Raw genomic sequence first — 20,123 nt, forward strand, 5'->3', positions numbered from 1 at the left:
ATATCGGAGCTATAAGGTATATAATTTATTCATTCAATTCATAATGAAATAAACAACTTCCTTTACTCTCTTTCTATGTTTTCTGAATTCTTCTTCTCCATAGATAGTGAGCTTTGAGCTTAATTTCACATGATATCAAAACTTACAATGCTGATAACATAAGAAAACAATCTGAAAGAGTTTAGATCTCATTTTTAAGTAGACAATCTTTATTTTTCTTCTGAAATTTAATTTATTTTTTCGCTGTCGGGATCCAACAATGGCTCCTATGAAAATCGATCAAAATAATTTCTTAAACATCTGCCTATCTGATGCTTTAAGTGTGGTACTAATTCCTATTAAATTAAATGATTCAATCAATTATGAAATTTATAATATATCAATGAGAATTATATTGTTAGGATAGATAAAATATGATTTTGTGGCAGAAGTATGCACTAGAAATTTGTATAAAAATGAATTGTATGAACAAAAATATATAATATATGTTATTGTTTTATCATGGTTCATGAGTACAGTGAGTGAGGAGCTTCTTAGTAGAGTAATTTATGTTATTAGTGCTTTCACAGTTCGATAAGATCTAGAAAAGAGACTTTATAAGGTAAATTGAATGAGAATGTATCAATTTCATAGAGAAATTACAACTCGTTCAAAAGAATCATATTCTTTTTTAGTCTATTTCACTAAACTGAAGCATCTATAGGGAGAATATATGTTTTTATCTCTCCATCAAGCCGCACTTTCCTTAAATTTAAAGATTATGCTGATCATTTGACAAAAATGAGATCGATTCAATTTTTTAGTGGATTAAATAATTCTATAACTAGGCATACGGACAAATTCTTTTGACAGGTGTAACTCCAAATTTGAATCAAACATATGCTATGATAATTAAAGATAAGATTCAACATTCGATTTGTTCAATTATTGTGAGTGACAAGCCTGTTCCAATTGCAATGCAAGCTAGTAGGAGTCAAACTTTTCAATCTCAAAATTACAGAGGTAGGAAAGTGCAGTAAGAATATTGTCATTTTATTGTGCACATCAAAGACAACTATTATAAGTTGATTAGTTATACAAATGATTGAAAGCCAAAGGAGTAACCTGATTATAATAGTGCACAATCAATAGGAGGATATTGACAACATCATGAAGGACAAAAAGTTGATAATTTTAAAATCTGTAGAGGTCAATCTAGTAGTGGTGATCATGCATCTATTTCAACAAATAATGTTTTCATAGATCATGGCGATAATCAACCTAGTTCCTCAAATCTGAAGCGAATAATATTTGTGTGGTCAAAACACGAGTATTCACAAAATATAAGTATATGTAAATTATGTTTTTGTTGAACAAGGACACAAAGAACTCTAACCAAGTCATGTCAAGTATTAATAGATTGTAGATTTTGGTACTTCTCACCATATCACAGTGAGTAAACAGTTATTGACAGGACACAATATGATTGCAACACAAAAAAACAAGATTAACTTACTTATAGGAGATAAAGTTGTAATTTCTCATATTGAAAAAGTTTCTATATTTGAAGATGAATTTGTGCAAATATGCTATTTATACCACACTATAAATTTAATTTGTTATTTTTTCTACAAAAATCATCAAAAAGTTGTCTTGTTTTATCCTCTTTACCTTGACTTTTGTGTGTTTTGAGATCTTTACAGTGAAAGTATGAAGGAGATTAATAAAAAATAATATGGAATTCACATTTCAAAAGTAGAGGTTAAGTGAAGAATAACGTTGCGATAAATAAGTATCAAGTGCTAGCAACAGAGGTTTTAGTATCGGGATGCACTTTGTGGCATAAAAAACTTGGGCATGCTTCATCTCAAGTTCTTAAGTATTTGCATTTGTTAAAAAATAATATTGATAGTAGTGAGTCTATAAATAATTATTCAGTCTATCCATTAGCTAAGTAGACTAGATTATCTTTTCCTACTAATAGCCTACATCATCAGAAGTTTTTGATGTAATCCACATAAATATTGGGGGTCCTTATAGAATCCCAATCTTTGACAAAAAAATATTATTTCATGACATTGATAGATGATTTCAGTGAATAGACCTAGGTACAATTGTTATAAGTTAAGTCTGAAGCTATTATGGAAATAAAAAACTTTTCTTTACTAATGAAAGATCAGTTTGATTTGCATATTAAATCTATAAGATCTTACAATGACAGATAATTCTTTAACTTACAATGGAGAATTATTTCAAAATTTAGGTGTAATTCATTAAAGTAGTTGTGCGCATATACCACAACAGAATAAAATAATTAAAAGAAAGTATAGACAAATCATGACTATACCCAAAACTGTTAAGCTTCAATCTCATATGCTTGTTGGATTCTAAAAATATGCATAAAGGCAGCAATATATTTAATAAATAGATTGCCTCTTCTGTCACTATAGAAAGAAGTCCATATGTGTTGCTGCATCGAAAAATTCCTTCCCTAACTCACTTGAGAGTATTAGGTTATTTTTGCTATGCAACTAGGGTTTGAAAGGGGGATAAGATCTCAAAGAGGGCAAGACAAACAGTGTTATTGAGATATTCTAAAACAAAGAAAAGGTACTTGCCCCTGGAAATGGATACCACGAAGCTCTACGTTAGTAGAGATTTATCTCATGTAGTGTAATCTAGTGATGAAAGCACTAAATAAAATATTAATACATTAGTTGAATAATGTTTAGATAACTTAACTTTCCTAAACTTAGCTACATAAGTAGTGAGCAACCTATATTTATGATACAAAATGTTACAACAACTTCTTCTAATGAAACTTCCGCAGTACCTATTCCTTCACTCGGAGATGAAGCTTCATCTCTCAGAATAACTAGTAGGACAACTAGAAGACCATCCATCATGGTTGAAAGATTATAAATCTCCAAGTAAAGGTGTGGCAACAGATATCCTTTAGTGAATAATATTTCTTATGACAATATATCAACTAGCTACCACAGTTATTTAGCTAAGTTTTCCACTATAATGAAGCCTCAAAGTTTTAAACTAGCAGCTAAATATAAAAAATGAATACAAGACATGAATCTAGAGATACAAGCCCTTAAAGCAAACAAGACTAGGAGGTAGTTCATTTTCCACAAGGTAATAAGGTTATTGGTTCAAGATGGATGTACAAGATCAAATATCTAGCTAGTCAATGGGGATATTAAAATATTCAAGGAAAACTCTGTAGCAAGGAGGATTAAATTATCATAATACTTTCTCACAAGATAGGGATATTAAGATGTATTATTTCTTTGAAAGTCTACAAAGGTTGGCCTCTATACTAGATAGATGTCTATAATACATTCTTATAAGGTAATTTAGATGAAAAGGTGTACATGGATTTAATCGAGGGTTTTAGAAGATTTAAAATAGCATCTAATACCTTAGAATCTAATTTGAGATTAACATTAGTGGATCAAACAACTGGTTTTACTAAGAATAAAGTTTTTTCAGATATTATTTTCTATCAAAGAATCATTGGGAAACTTATATATGACACTATTACTAGTCCTGATATCAACTTTGTAGGTCAAGCATTAAGTCAATTATACAATATTCTATGAAGTCTCATCGAGATACAACCTCTAGAATTGTGAGGTACCCAAAAGAGACAATAGGACAAGGTATTTGGTTACAAGCTCAGCAAGCTGCATAATTAACTTATTGGTGTGACTCAAACAGAGTTGCTTGCGCAAATACAAAAAAAAATATAACAGGTTATGTTGTGAGCTTTGGAGAATCTTTGGTGGCTTGAAAGTTCAAGAAGCAACAAACAGTATCTAGCAGCTCAACTAAAGCTGAGTATAGGAGTATGACCTCATTGTTAGTTGGTATGTGTTAGCGGTTAGAAGCATTTTGGGGTTCATAGTGGTGTCTAAGTATAGGAGCTATAAGGTGTACAATTAATTTCTTCTATTCTTAATGAAATAAACAAGTTCCTTTACTCTCTTTCTCAGTTGTATGAACTCTTCTTCTCCATAAATGATGTTATGATATTCTGAGCTCAATTTCACATTATCTAGAATTTTTGAATATTCCACTGTGAAAAACAAGCTACAAAGTTTGATAATTCATTAATAATGAAGGGAGAATATAACACCCTGAGTTTTGGCTGTTAGAAAATTTTCTGGAATTCCAGTTTATGGACCCAATACGATCCATGGGTATGAGCCATATATTGGGGTAAAAATGGTAAGGTCTAATCATATGTTGACCAGTGTTGGTCTGTGGGATGAATTTTGGTTACTAAAATGGATACGACTTAGGGGTACGAGTCGTATAAATTGGTACGGATCATTTATTTCCTTAACATAATCTTAGACTTGATTACTTAGGTTAAATCTGAGTACAATTGGATCACCATGAGATGTAAGCTAGGGTATGAGTGGTACGATGGGCTCGTATGGTGGTAAATATCTAAATCTTTCTTGGGATTAATTTGCCAAGGGTACGGATAAAGGGTATGAATTGTATGCTTTGGATACGACTTGGTTGGATGAGTCATATGCTGGAAAATATTGGATCCAAAGGTTGAGGCTGGGATACGAGTAGAGGGTAACAATCATGTTGGAAGGTACGACTAGTGAGGGTCAGTCGTACCTCTGGGACGGGATTTGTGCAACTTAAGTGGGGGTATTCTGGACATTTCTTCACTTATCCTAATAGGATCCCAAGACTTTTAACCTACTTAGGAGGTTATTTACCTTATTATTCTATTAATTAATAGTTAGAAAATCTTCTAAAACACTCTATAATACTCTCAAAAGCTTTTGAGCAAGGGAAGCTAGGGTTTCACCTAGAGGATTAATTTGGGGCTTGTCTTGGTGATTTCTTTCCATCATCATCTTGGTTTAAGACATGTTCTCTTCCCTCATTGTTAATTCTATCTGAAAGCATGGTTTTATGAATATTTTCATGACTTCATTGATTGTATGATTTTGGTTTTCAAATATGAATTGGGGGTTTTGATACTAAATGATTGATTATGGTTTTTTCATGATTTTAATTATGCTTTATGTGCATTAATGATGGTTTTGGATAATTGGATTGTATGAGAATTTTTTAATGTTAATTGGAATTGGTTTTTGTTATATTATGCCCCTAATATGTTTGACAAAATGCCTATAATAATGTTTTCATTGAATCAAGTACTTTTAATGGAACTCTTACTTGTTCTAAAAATTGGTAAAAGAATTATGCATGGTTTAAATGGCTTAGAAAGGTAAATGGCTAAATGGTTATTCTTGTGGGGTACATGGAATCCCCCAAGTGGTTTAATATGGTAAATGGAAGGGCACTTGGAAGTCCTCTTAAACCTATATATGGTTGGCTATGGATAATACTTGCTAGTATGGTCAGTATGACAATACCACCACTAAATAGCCTTGGTTAATAAATGGTAAATGGATTAGTTGGTTGCTTGGTAATGGTTTTAATTGGGCAATAATGGCGGGATGTGTAGAAAATTCATGGAAAGTGGAGGTCCCGAGAGACCAAAACTGGAAACTTATATTTGCCGATATGAGGTTGGTCTTGGTGACCGTATGCATAATGTCACACTATATTTGGGGGATGTACTAGTTATCCCAGGTTTTCTTCCCTGGTCGTACGGCTATACGCACTAGGTCTCTTTCAGTAAGAGAAGCTGAGCTCATATAGCTCGTGGGTGAATTAGAACAGCAAAGCTACATAATCCAGGTAAAGGTTTTAATGGCATGCTAAACTCGATCCCCTTTCTCGGCATGGTTATATGTATATGTATGTATGGTTGTGTGCATATAAATGGTTTTACTTGGCTTTATAAATGACATTATTTTATCCTTATCTTGAGATCATGCTAGCGTTCTCTCGTTAACCCATCTACTGATGATTGTATACCCACGCTATGCAGGACTCGACTATTCTACTCCTCCTATATAGTGATTGACTTGGGCATCAACATTTAGACTAAAATGGTGAGCTTCCATCCCTTTAGAAGGTTCCATTTTATGTTATGGATATTTCTAGACACTTTGATTTTATTTTTGATATTTGTTTTGGCTAAGGTTGGGGGCATGTCCCAATCAGATTTTATTACTCTTTTGGTTAGAGGCTTTGTGGTACTGCTATGGGTGGAATGGGCGTGATCGGTATTAGTGTCAGCCTTAGTATTGGCATTGGGGCTGACATCAGTTGACAAGATTATTGGTTGTTCCATATTATTTTATTTTGGAATAAATTATATTATGGTTTGAAACTTATTTGGTTATGGCCTGGTTTATGGATTTTGGAATGGTTTGGTTTGGTTGTTACAATTTGGTGTGACGGGATGACTTGGTAGGTTTGGTCTAGGAATAGACCTATCCCAAAGTTAGTTCCTGTCTAGATATGCTATCTTTCTATTTTCTCGGTACTCAGCCAACTCAAGGTATGCTAATGGTGGTTGGGTTGGGTAACAAAGAGGTGGTCCCCAATCCTGGTTGGACTTGGGATGCCTATTATGACAAGGCCCCCAATCATATCCTGTAAAGTTGGTATCAGAGTCTAGGTTCATGGTCGGTTGGGAGTCCACAAAGCCGTGTCGAGTAGAGTCTCTTTTAGGGGTGTGTAGCATACCCCACACTCATAAGAGAGAGGCTATAAGATATTTTGAAATATTTCACTTTCCTTGCATTTAATTTTTAATCTTAGAGTCTCAGTCCTGGAATCTTCTCTAATCCTTGTTTGTTCGCCTTGCAGATTATACCTTATAGATCTAGAACACAAGGAAAATTTTCTACCATATCTGGGGGTAATGCTGAAGGGGTGCATCCTATTTTTAGGGTTCATATTTGATCTCACAGTCCTATCCCTGATAGTTTTGGAGTTTTACTAATTTCTACTAGTCCTCCCAAAGGCGAGGTGGCTAATGTGGAATTCCACTAGTCTATTCATATTATTTCTTAGATGGTCACTGCTCAGGCTGAGCGGGCTGTAAATGGTGCTTTGTCTGCTGAGGCTACAAGGGTTGGCCAATTTATAAAGATGGGTCCTTCTATTTTTTCTAAGGTGAAGGCGGAGGAGGATCCACGGGTCTTTTTGGATTAAATGGAAAAGCTATTTCGGGTGATGCAGGATACCAATGTGGAGGGGCTAAACTTTGCAGCTTATTATCTCAAAGATATTGCATATCAGTGGTATGAAGAGTGGTACAGGGATAGGGGTGATGTGGAAGAATCAATCTTGTGGGATACTTTTTCTAAGACCTTCTTAGATCGGTTCTTTCTCCAAGAGTTGAGGAAAGAAAAAATAGAGAAGTTTGTGAACCTCAAGCAAAGAAGGATGTCTGTCAATGAATATGCCTTGAAGTTTCACTAATTGTCAAGGTATGTTCCTGATTTAGTGGCTAATATACGAGCAAGAATAAGGAAGTTCAAGCTTCTGGTTTGAATTGGGATTTTATTATGGAGAGCAAGACTGCCTTGATAATTAAAGATATAGACATCCCTAAGTTGACTGTTCATATGAAACAAGTGGAGGATGAAAAGAGAAAGCAGGAAAAGTTTGGAGATCGGCAAGGTAAGAGGAGTAGGTTTTTTGACCAGGGAGGTGCTCAGTCTCAGGGTGGTCGGGATGGTGGCAAATGATAGAAAAAAGGAGGGAGATCTAGTTCCTTCTTATTTGCTAGTGCTTCTTACTAGTCGAGCGACAAGCGTCATTAAGGTGGTGATAATTTACGGACACAGGGTGCTCAATCTCAGGCAAGTGGAGGTTAGTCAGTTTCTTCATGCTATCCTTCTCGATTATGTAGTCGTCCTCATCGGGGTTATTGCGATAAATAAAAGTACAAATTCTCCTCATCAGGGTTGTTGCGATGAAGAAAGGTACAAATACTTCAAATGCTGCCAAGCAGGCCATCGATTCAAAGATTTTCCAGCTAATAAGTTTGCGATGGGGGCGAATAAGATTCCTGTGGCTTTATCATCTGCTCCTACACCTGGTGGTTTTGCATCTACTTCTGTTACTACTCCTGGTTCTAGTGTTGGTCGGAATAGGTTGTATGCTTTGGCATCTCGACAGGAATCTGAGGCATCACCTGATGTCGTTACTGGTATGTTATAACTTTTTTCTCATGACGTATATTATTTTCCTGATCTAGGGTCCACACTCTTCTATGTAACTTCTTATATGGCTATATCTTTTGGTTTCAATCTGAAAGGTATTTTGGATTCTTTTTTAATATCTACCTAGTAGGTGACTCGATTATTGCTAAGAGATTCTATAGTGGGTGTGTGGTATCTATTGGTGGCAAGCAGACCTTGTTGGATCTATTTGAGTTGGGTATGGTGCACTTCGATGTCATTCTGGGTATGGTTTTGTTGCACTCTTGTTATGTATTCTTAGATTGTCGGACTCGTAGGGTTATCTTTAGGTTCCCTGGTGAGTTGATTATAGAATGGGAGATGGTTCTTTAGTCCCTAGGGGGAGATTTATTTTATATCTTAGAGCTCGAAGGTTAATCTCTAAAGGTTGTCTTTATCACAAGGTCCGAGTTAAAAATTCTAACTTAGAAGGTCCTTATTTCCAGTTAGTTCCAGTGGTTAATGAGTTTCCAGAGATCTTTCCAGATAATTTTCCTGGTATTCCTTCGGATAGGGAAATAGAGTTTGGTATTGATCGAGTTTTGGAAACTCATCTAATTTCTATTCCTTCATATAGAATGGCTCTGGCTGAGTTTAGAAAACTTAAGATCAACTTAAGGATCTTCTGGATAAGAGGTTTATTCGTCCTAGTGTATCTCCATGGAATGCACCGGTGTTGTTTGTACGTAAGAAAGATAGTTCCCTTAGGATGTGCATTGACTATAGGCAATTGAACAAGGTGAAGGTCAAGAATAAGTATCCTCTTCTAAGGATTGATGATCTGTTTGACCAGTTTCAAGGTGCCAAGTTCTTTTCTAAGATAGATCTTTGGTCTGGGTACCATCAGCTAAATATTAAGAAGGTGGATATCCCTAACACAACTTTTCATACTCGATATGGGCACTTTGAGTTTTTGGTAATGTCATTTGGATTGACTAATGCTCTGGCGGCATTTATGGATCTGATAACTAAGGTTTTTCATCAGTGTTTAGATTTCTTCATTATTGTGTTTATTGATGAATTCTGATTTATTCGAAGAGTAAGGTAGATCATGCCAATCACCTCCGTGTGGTGTTTTAGACCTTAAAGAAATAGCAACAGTATGCCAAGTTCTATAAATATGAGTATTGGTTGAACGGTAAGGGTATCATGGTGGATTCGTAAAAGGTTGTTATGGTGAAGAGGTGGTCTAGACCTATGACTCCATCCGATATTTGAAGCTTCTTGGGTCTAGCCGGGTATTATAGGCGATTTGTGGAAAGCTTTTCATTGATAGCTGCTTCTTTGACTAAGTTGACTCAGAAGAAGGTTAAGTTTTATTGGTCAGATGCTTGTGAAGGGAGTTTTGAGAATTTAAAGGATAAGTTAACTTTGGCTCTAATTTTGACTTTACCGGAAGGCATTGAGGGGTTCGTGGTTTATTGTGATACATCTTGGGTAGGGATGGGTTATGTGTTGATATAGTATAGAAAGGTGATTGCCTATGCTTTCAGGTAGTTGAAAGTGCATGAGAGGAACTATCTTACTCATGATTTGGAGTTGTAGGAGATTGTGTTTGCTTTGAAAATATGGTGGCATTATTTGTATGGTGTTCACGTGGATATCTTTTCTGATCATAAGTGTCTACAGTATGTGTTCACTCAGAAGAAGCTTAATCTCAGGCAGAGGAGATGTCTTGAGCTTTTCAAGGACTATGATATGAGTCTTCACTACCACCTAGGTAAAGCTAACGTGGTTGCTGATGCTCTTAGCAGGTTATCTATGGGGATTTTAGCTCATGTGGAGGAAGAAAAGCGGGAATTGGTGAAGGATATTCACCCCTTGGCTAATCTTGAAGTTTGCCTCTTGGACTTTAAGGAAGGTGGTATAATGGTAGAAAAAATAGTTCGATCATCTTTTGGTACGGAGATTAAGGAGAAACAAGTTCTAGATCCTATATTGATAAAAATCAAGAGTGGCGTTGGTAGGCAAAAGATAGTGGTGTTTGAGATTAGTGGAGACAGTACTTTATGGTACCAAGGAAGATTATGTGTTCTTGATATCGACGGGTTGAGACAAAGGATTTTCGCTGAGGCGGATAAATCATGCTATGTTGTTTATCCCAACTCGACTAAGATGTATCATGATCTCAAAGAAATCTATTGGTGGAATGGCATGAAGAGGGATGTGGCTGATTTTGTGGCCAAGTGCATGGTATGTCAATAGGTTAAGGTTGAGCTCATGAGGCAAGGAAGGTTGTATCAAGAAATTGATTTTTCCGAATGGAAATGGGAAGTGATCAATATAGACTTCATTATCGGTCTTTCTCGATCTCGAAATTAATATGATTTGATTTAGGTCATCGTGAATAGAATGACGAAGTCTGTCCACTTTTTCCCAGTGTGGACTACCTTCTTGACGGAGGATTATGCGAAGCTGTATCTTCAGGAGATTGTGAAGCTACATAGGGTGCCTATTTCAATTATTTCTGATCATGGCACGCAGTTTAAATCTTACTTCTGTTAATTTTTTTAGAAAGGGTTGGGGACTAAGGTTAGTCTGAGTACTGCTTTCCACTCACAGATGCATAGGCAAGTGGAGAGAACTATTTAGAAATTAGAGGATATGCTTCGGGCTTGTGTGATTGATTATGATGGCAATTGGGTTGAGCATCTACCTTTAGTGGAGTTTTCTTACAACAATAGCTTTCATTCTGGTATCGGTATGGCCCCTTTTAAGGCATTGTCTAGTAGGAGGTGTAGATCTCTTATTGGTTGGTTTGAGCTTGGTGAGGTAGATATGTTTGGTCCCGAATTGGTTTACCAAGCTATGGAGAAGGTGGAGGTGATTCATAATAGGCTTAAGGCTGCCTAAAGGTTCTAAAAGTCCTATACGGATGTTAGGCGTAGAGACTTGGAGTTTTAGATTGGGGATAAGGTTTTCCTCATGGTATTTCCCATGAAGGGAGTAATTTGGTTTGGTAAGTAGGGAAAGCTCAGTCCCCGACATATTGGTCCTTATGAGATTTTTCGAAGAATTGGTAATGTTGCTTATGAGATGGAGTTGACTTCTAGCTTGATCTTGGTTCATCCGGTCTTTCTTGTTTCCATGTTTCCATGTTGAGGAAGTGCATTGGTGATCCCTCCTCGATTGTTTCTTTGGAAGGATTGGGTATCACGAATTCTTTGTCTTCTAAGGAAGTCCTAGTTGAGATCTTGGATAGGCAAGTTCATCGGTTATAGACCAAGGATGTGGCTTTGGTTAAGGTTCTGTAGTGGAACCATAAGGTGGAAGAGGCTACTTGGGAAATGAGAGAGGATATAAAGTCCAAGTATCCGCATCTATTTTTTGCTCTTGGTATTTATGCGGAAGGTATGTGTCTTCAACACATCTTTATGTTCTAAGTTTGTTAAAGTAAAGATTAATATCTTTGTCTCTTTGTTTTCAAACATTGTTAAAGATTAGAATATATTTGATAATACAAATGACTCGTGCATGTGGTTACCCCTACCTTATCCATCTTTCGAAGGTGAATGTTCCTAGTAGGGGAGACTATAACACCCTAGGTTTTGACCCTTAGAAAATTTCCTAGAATTCTGGTCTCTAGACCCAATACGACTCATGGGTACCAGCCGTATATTGGGGTAAGGATGGTAAGGTCCAGTTGTATGCTGACCAGTGTTGGTTAGTGGGATGGATTTTGGTTACTAAAATGGATACGACTTAGGGATATGAGTTATTTTGGTGTGTACGGATCATTTGGTTCCTTAACTTAATATTAGACTTGGTTACTTAGGTTGAATCTGAATATAAGTGGCTCACCATGAGCCGTAAGCCAGGGTACGAGTTGTACCATAGACTCGTATGGTGGACAATGCCTAAATCTTTCTTGGGGTTAATTTGACAGGGGTACATATGAAGGGCATGGATCGTATGCTTTGGATACGACTTGGTTGGATGAGTCGTATGCTGGACAGTGTTGGATCCAAAGGTTGAGGTTGGGATATGAGTAGAGGGTACTAATAGTGTTGGAGGGTACGACTCGTGAGGGCCAGTCGTACCCCTGGGACGGGAATTTGTGCAACTTAAGTGGGGGTATTTTGGACATTTCTCTATTTATCCTAATAAGGTCCCACGACTTCTAACCTACTCAGAAGGTTATGTACCTTATTATTCTATTCATTAATAGTTAGAAAATCTTCTTAAACACTCTATAATACTCTCAAAAACTTTTGAGCAAGGGAAGCTAGGGTTTCAACTAGAGGATTAATTTGGGGCTTGTCTTGGTGATTTCTTTCCATCATCATCTTGGTTTAAGACATGTTCTCTTCCCTCATTGTTAATTCTATCTAAAAGCATGGTTTTATGAATGCTTTCATGACTTCATTAATTGTATGATTTTGATTTTCAAATATGAATTGGGGGTTTTGATACTAAATGATTAGTTATGGTTTTTTCATGATTTTAATTATGCTTTATGTGCATTAATGGTGGTTTTGGATAATTTGATTGCTCGATAATGGTTTAATGGTAATTGGAATTGGTTTTGGTTATATTATGCCCCTAATGTGTTTGACAAAATGCCTATAATAATGTTTTCATTACATTGAGTACTTTTAATGGAACTCTTGCTTCTTTTAGAAATTGGTAAAGGAATTATGCATGGTTTAAATGGATGGAAAGGTAAACGGCTCAATGGTTATGCTTGTGGGGTACATGAAATTCCCCAAGTGATTTAATATGGTAAATAAAAGGGCACTTGGAATTTTCCTTAAACCTATATATGGTTGGCTATGGATAGTACTTGCAAGTACGGTCGGTATGACGCTACCACCACTAAATAGCCTTGGTTAATAAATGTTAAATGGATTGGTTGGTTGTTTGGTAATGGTTTTAATTGGGCAATAATGGCGGGATATGTAGCAAAGCCGTGGAAGGTGGAGCTTCCAGGAGGACCAAAACTGGAAACTCATATTTGCCGATGTGAGATTGGTCTTATCGATCGTATGCATGATGTCATACTATATTTTAGGGGATGTAATAGCTATCCCAGGTTTTCTTCCCTGGTCATGCGGCTACACGCACTAGATCCCTTTCAGTAGGGAGAGATGAACACACATAGCCCGTGGGTAGATTAGGATGTCAAAGCTACACAGCCCAGGTAAAGATTTTAATGACATGCTAAACCCGGTCCCTTTTCTAGATATGGTTATATATATGTATGATTGAGTGCATATGGATGGTTTTACTTTGCTTTATAAATGACATTATTTTATCCTTATCCTGAGATCATGCTAGCGTTCACCAGCTAACCCGTCTACTGGCGGTTGTATACCCATGCTATGCAGGAACCGACCGTTCTACTCCTCCTACAAAGTGATTGACACGAGGATATGCATTTGGACTGAAGTGGTGAGCTTTCATCCTTTTGGAAGCCTCCATTTCATGTTTTGAATATTTCTAGACACTTTGATTTTATTTTGGTATTGTTTTTGGCCATGGTTGAGGGCATGTCCCAACCGAATTTTATTACTCTTTTGGTTAGAGGCTTTGTTGTATTGCTATGAGTTGGAATGGGTGAGATTGGTATTGGTGTCAGCCTTAGTATTTGTATTGACATTGGGGCTGACACTAGTTGATGAGATTGTTGGTTGTTCCATCGTAATTTATTTTGGGATTAATTATATTATGTTTTGGAAATTATTTGGTTATGGCCTGGTTTATGGCCTTTTGAATGGTTTGGTTCAGTTGGTACGGTTTGGTGTGACGAGATGACTTGGTTGTGTTGGTCTAGGAATAGACCTATCCCTATGTCAGTCCCTGCCCAGTTGTGCTATCTTGCTATTTTCTCGGTACTCAGCCGACTCAAGGTATGCTAATGGTGGTTGGGTTGGGTAACAGGGGGTGGTCCTAGGTCTTGGTTGGACTTGGGATGCCCATTAAGACAAGGCCCCCGATCGGGTCTGGTCAGAGAACAAAGAAAAAAAACTGATTTATTCATTGATCTCAAACTGGTACAATGCAGTGTTAGTTCTATTTATAGACAGAGCAAATAAGCTTATCAAAATATCTTAGCTTAATTTTAGATCATTGATAGCTAAGCTAACCACCTCCTAGCTTCTTAACAACTTCACTAACCGACTAGTCAATGAAATAGTAAAACTATCTAATGGAATAATAATATGTAAACATACAGAAATAGCAGCTCCAACTCAGCAATGCCAATAATATAATGCTTTAACACACATATTGAAACACTCCCCTTCAAGTTACAGGGTGCACAACATTATCACACCAAACTTGCCTAACAAATGTGAATATTGAGCCTGACTTAAGCCTTTAGTAAGAAGATCAACTACCTGATCATGAGTAGTGATATAAATAGCTCGAATTAAGTCAGTATTGATCTTTTCTCTGATGAAGTGGCAATTAATCTCAATATGCTTTGTTCTTTCATAAAACACTGGATTATTTGGTAGTTGAATAGCTAAATTACTATCACTAAGTACTGAGATAGGCATGGTAATAGAGAAACTGAGTTCTTGAAACAAGTCAACTAACCAAGTTAGCTCTGTAACTACTGAGGTTATGCTTCTATACCCTGTCTCAGCAGAACTTCTAAACACGGTATGTTATTTCTTGGACTTCCAACTGATCAAAGATTCACCAAAATGAACTACATAACCTTTGACTGATCTTCTAGTATTAGGATAAGCAACTCAGTCTGAGTCTCACCAACAAGTAAAGAAAGTAGAAGGATCAGCTTTCAACCAAATACCTTGTCCAACAAATCTTTTTAAACATCTAACAACTCTGGTAGCAACTTCTCAATGAGACCTTTTAGGATTTTTCATGAACTAGCTAAGTGTCTGCATAGTAAAACTGATATCAGGGTTGGTTATAGTGGCATACATGAGTTTGTCCATGAGTCTTTGATAAGAATAAATACCTGACAGAAAATCATCTCTATGTTCACCTCTAAATTGTTCATATTCAATTGTGGTTAATATCAGATTGGATTCTGAAGGAGTATGTGCAGGCTTAGCACTACTACGACATGTGTCTGATATCAGCTTAAGGATATACTTTCTTTGGTTTAAAATCACTCCAGCATCAGATCTTAAAACTTTAATACCTAAAAAAATACTTAAGATCACTCAAGTACTTCATGTTAAATTGTTTATATAACTCCTTTATGGTGTCTTTAATCATAGCAGCATTACTCCCAGTAATAAGTAGATCATTAGCATATACCAAAACCATCACTGTATCTTCTTCTTTATGCATAGTGAATAGAGAATAGCCATGTGCACTTTGAGTGAAACCATCAGCAAGTAATGCATTAGTAAATTGAGGTTCCACTGTCTGGAATCTTGCTTAAGACCATATAATTATTTAAGCAACTTGCAAACTTTATTCTCCCCCTGCCACCTGAAACCTTTTAGCATCTCTATTATCCCTCTTCTTATAGATCACCTTGTAAATTAATGGCATTTGATAAAGACACTATCTTCTAAATACTGCTACTATAATTACACACCTAACTGTCACCATCTTCGCAACAGGTGAATATGTCTCATGATAATCTAGCCTTTCCTACTGACTATATCCCTTGGCTACTAGTCTTGCTATGAACCTCCCTACTTTACTATTTTCCTGATACTTGATTTTATAAATCCACTTGGAACCAACAGTATTCTTACCTTTAGGCAAGTATACAATAGTCCATGTGTTGTTAGCTTTTAAGGCTTAAATCTCTAATTTCAGAGCTTATACCCATCTATCATCCATTATAGCTTGCTCAAAATATTGAGGTTAAGTTAAACTGGAAAATTTAGTCAAGTAGCATTGATTACTCTGCTATAAGATGAGTTATTGGCTAAAAAATGCTTGCATTTCTGGTTTCTAAAAGGATTGACATATTATTGCATCCATATGGGTGGTTTAATAGTTTTAGCAGGTCTGCTTGATGAAGCCTCAACTAATGAAGGACCAGCTATGTTGTCTATACTTGTGATCATCCCATGTGAATCTACATCTGGACGTGTGTTTATATTGGATGTGGTTACATCTATGTCAGGTAATGTTGTAGCAATAGAGTTATCATCTTCAACTGGTGATATTATGAGTGAAACAACCTCATGAGAGGTATCATTATCAGATAAAACTGGGAAACCATTCATGCTTTCATCAGTGTTGGATACTTCTATAGTCTGAACCTGTTGCTGCAACTACCTAAAAGGAAGACATCGTCTTGAAACACAACATCTCTACTAACTAACAACCTTTCGAATTGTATATCTAGCAGTAAAAATCCCTTCTGAGTTTCAAAATAGTCCATCAACACAATATGTTTTGCCCTTTCAAAAAACTTGTCATCTTTTGGAACAAGTATCACATAGCATAGACAGCCTATGACCCTCAAGTGAGAAAACTTAGACACCTTAGAGAACAAAAGTTCATAAGAACTGTTACCACCTAGAACTGAAGATAGAAACCTATTAATTAGATATACAGAAGCTTTCACACACAACCCTAATACCTGATGGGTAAATGAGACTGAAATTTGAGAGCCCTAACTATGTTTAGTATTTTTCTATGTTTTTTTCCCTCAATACTATTTTGTTATGGTGTATGAGGACAGCTGGTTTGGTAAAGAATACCCAAAGATTGAACGAATATCTGACATTAAGCATTAATAAACTCTTTTCCATTATCAGGTCTTATAGTCTTTATATATATCCCAAACTATGTTTTAATCATAGAAATGAAGATCTTAATGGCCATTGTAGTCTTAGACTTAAATTGTAACAGATGTACCCAAGAGTATCTACTACAATTATCCACCATAGTAAAAAAGTAACACTTATTATCAAAGTTAGAGGTTTTATAAGGTCCCTAGAGATCCATGTATAGTAGCTCAAACAAGCAGATGACTTAGAATTACTACTAAGAATTACTACTAGGAAAAGACAACCTTGTTTGTTTAGCTAATGGACATACTGCACATTTATTCAAAACATTTATATCTTTATGATTCTTTAATAGGTCTAGACTCTTTAAAACCTATAATACTTTATGACCAAGTCTCTTGTGCCACCGTGCACAGCTTTGAAATAAAACTTCTGCAATGATCTTATTATGTCTTTTCCCTACATTGTTAATCTTGTCTTTTCACTCACTTTTACGAATATAAAGTCCACCTTCCTGTCTACCAATCTCCTTCACTTTGCCACTGAAGAGGTCCTGAAAAACACAAAAATCAGGATAAAAGAAAATAAAGAGATAACTTCTTAGTTATTTTAGATACAGATAATAAATTAAGCTTGAATTCTGGAACAAAGAGAACATCCTTGATCACAACATTTGCAAATGTATGAACCTCTCCAGCATGAGATATGTTTACTTTAGATCTAGTAGGTAGATGTAATTTATATTTGTGACAATGAATTAGAACTTTTCCTTCTTTGAACACATCTTTATTTGCTGATACATATGTGTAGCACCTAAATTTATAATCTAACTGCGAGAATAATTTTTGAATAAAAAATAAGTTGTAATACCTGTCATATTGACTCATTTCATCTCTTTGGTGTCTTTGTTCAACATATTTATGATTTGAGTATATTCATATTTTGTGAAGGTATAACCCTTAGCTAGTGGTGTATGACTCATGTCATAACTAGGAGTAGAAACACCAATTTGTCTAGTTACCATATTTGTAGTGTGATACTGTTTCCATTAGTATTAGCATAGTTGTGACCTTGTCCTACATTTCAATGTCCATCGACATATGACTTGGAATAGTTAGCATTATAGCTTTGCTTTCAATCAGTGGGATAACCTACCAATTTATAACAATTCTAGTGTGACCTATGAAATGATAATATCTATACCTTCTTTCTTTGTAGTTAGTACTTTCCTGGCCATGACTATAACTTTGATTCACCTGCATAGCTATTATCTCTAACTTATCTTGCACTACAATCATACAAGATGAATACAGGATTTTATCCTTTATAATCATGGCATAAGTTTGATTAATGGTGAGAGTTACTCCATTCAACATAATTTGTCTACGAGCCTGATCATATGACTCATTCAATCCACTCAAAAACTGTAGTAATCATAGCTGAAATATGTGATCTACATACTCCATAGATTTATGACAATCGGAACTAGGATTTAGGACTAAAACCTCATATTTACTCCATAGGCTCTTCAATTTGTAAAGTAAACAAAAACTGAATTAGTACCTTGGGAAAACATGTTAATTTTGCAATGCAATTAGTAGATGCAAATGTGATTCACCTTGTTAAAATATTTTTTAAGGTCCTCCCAGACTATAAAAGCACTTGGCGCATAGACAATACCACAAAGTAAGTTCTCACTCACTGTATTTATAATCCATGACAACACAATAGCATTACAAGTTTTCCATTGTTCATGAAATTTCTCCCTGTATGAATCCTTGTTGCAAGCTCCAGTAACAAATTTGAATTTTCTCTCGCCTAAGAGTGCAATTCTCATTGATCGACTCCACAAGCTGTAGTTTTATGATCTAATTAGCTTGATAGGGGGACAACAAAAATATTGAGCTATCCAAAGCAATAATATAGAGTGAGTCACTTTGATTAATTTTTGGAGGCATCATAAAAGAACAACTAGTTAGAATATAAGAAATACCTACCTATGTGGAGAAAAAATAGAAATCGAACAATTCCCAGAAAAACTCAAAAAACAACAAGAGAAGAAATCTGAATCTTCTCAATACAAAACCTGGCTCTGATATCAAGTGAAAAATAAGCTACGCAGCTTGATCATTCATGAATAATGAAGGGAGAACAAAGGAAGGGAACAAGAAACTGATTTATTCATTATTCTCATACTTGAACAATGCAGTGTTGCTTTTATTTATAGACGAAGTAATTGACCTTATGAAATTATCTTAGCTCAATTCCAGTTCATTGATAGCTAAGCTAACCACCTTTTAACTGCATCAATGAAATAATAAAACTATCTAATGGAACAATAAATTGTAAACATAGATCAATCTCAAGGGGGTGCAATACATTATCAAGCACATTCAGAAAGCAGTTTGTTAGTACAATAACAAAGGAAATGTTCTAATCCTAGCTAGATGCCCTAGCTATCTAAAAACTTCATCGCAAAAGGGGTAGTTGGAGCGTTCTGCCACATGACACCAGATCTGCCTTGATATTTTGGTACATGATGATCCAAGATCAGCATCCACAAAGAAGATTGAAGGTCAGTGGCATGGATATTGATTTCTTAAGTCAAGAAAGTAACAAGGATAGACCCTTACTTTGTGGTACAAATCGGTGGGTCGACACTGTGAAACATTGATCTTGTAGGGTCAAACCCTGACCACCTAAAATTCATTTGAGGTTAGATAAAGCTAAAAGGATTTAAAGTACAAGGTGGATAAAAATTTTACCTGAGAAAAAGGAGATAAATAGAGCTGATATGAGCACCGACTTACAAGGATAGAGCTTCCGAATCACCTAGAGAAGAAAAAGGATAAAGCGGCGACACCAAATTGGGGAAAACATTTTTCAGATGAGGTGGATGAGAAAGAGTACAATGTATTTTTGTCTGAAGGAGAAAGGGTTTATATTTCTACAAAGGAGTCTTTTCATATTCCTTATTATAGATCAGATCTTTTTGTGGATATGGATCAACATTGTAAATATTGGATCTATTTAGTTTTTTATTATAAATAAAATGGTCCAAGTCTGGACCTAAAATTTTAATTAAAAAAAATATAAACATAGAGAAATAGCAACTTCAACTCAGAAATGCCAGCAATGTAATGCTTCAACACCTATATTAAAACAGCCACATAAATTGGAATTGAGACAGTATGATAAGAAAAGTAATAGTCATGAGTTTGCCCTTCTTTTTTAGAAAACTTGAACCATAACTTCCATGTCTATCTAGTAGTAATTACATAATTGGCTTTTTCATGACATCCACTTCCTCTTTTTTACATAAATA

The 20,123-nt window shown here is 35.6% G+C and overlaps 1 long non-coding RNA gene across 1 annotated transcript; it reads right to left on the reverse strand.

The window, feature by feature from the left end:
- Nucleotides 1-19,154: 19,154 nt before the first annotated feature.
- Nucleotides 19,155-19,733, reverse strand: LOC107849998. The gene is made up of 2 exons (XR_001668376.1): nucleotides 19,564-19,733; nucleotides 19,155-19,497 (listed from the first exon to the last, which is right to left on the reverse strand). It is a non-coding gene; the product is annotated as an uncharacterized LOC107849998 (long non-coding RNA).
- Nucleotides 19,734-20,123: the final 390 nt, after the last annotated feature.

Source organism: Capsicum annuum, chromosome 12, assembly GCF_002878395.1.
Source record: "Capsicum annuum cultivar UCD-10X-F1 chromosome 12, UCD10Xv1.1, whole genome shotgun sequence".
In the NCBI taxonomy this organism is placed as follows: domain Eukaryota; kingdom Viridiplantae; phylum Streptophyta; class Magnoliopsida; order Solanales; family Solanaceae; genus Capsicum; species Capsicum annuum.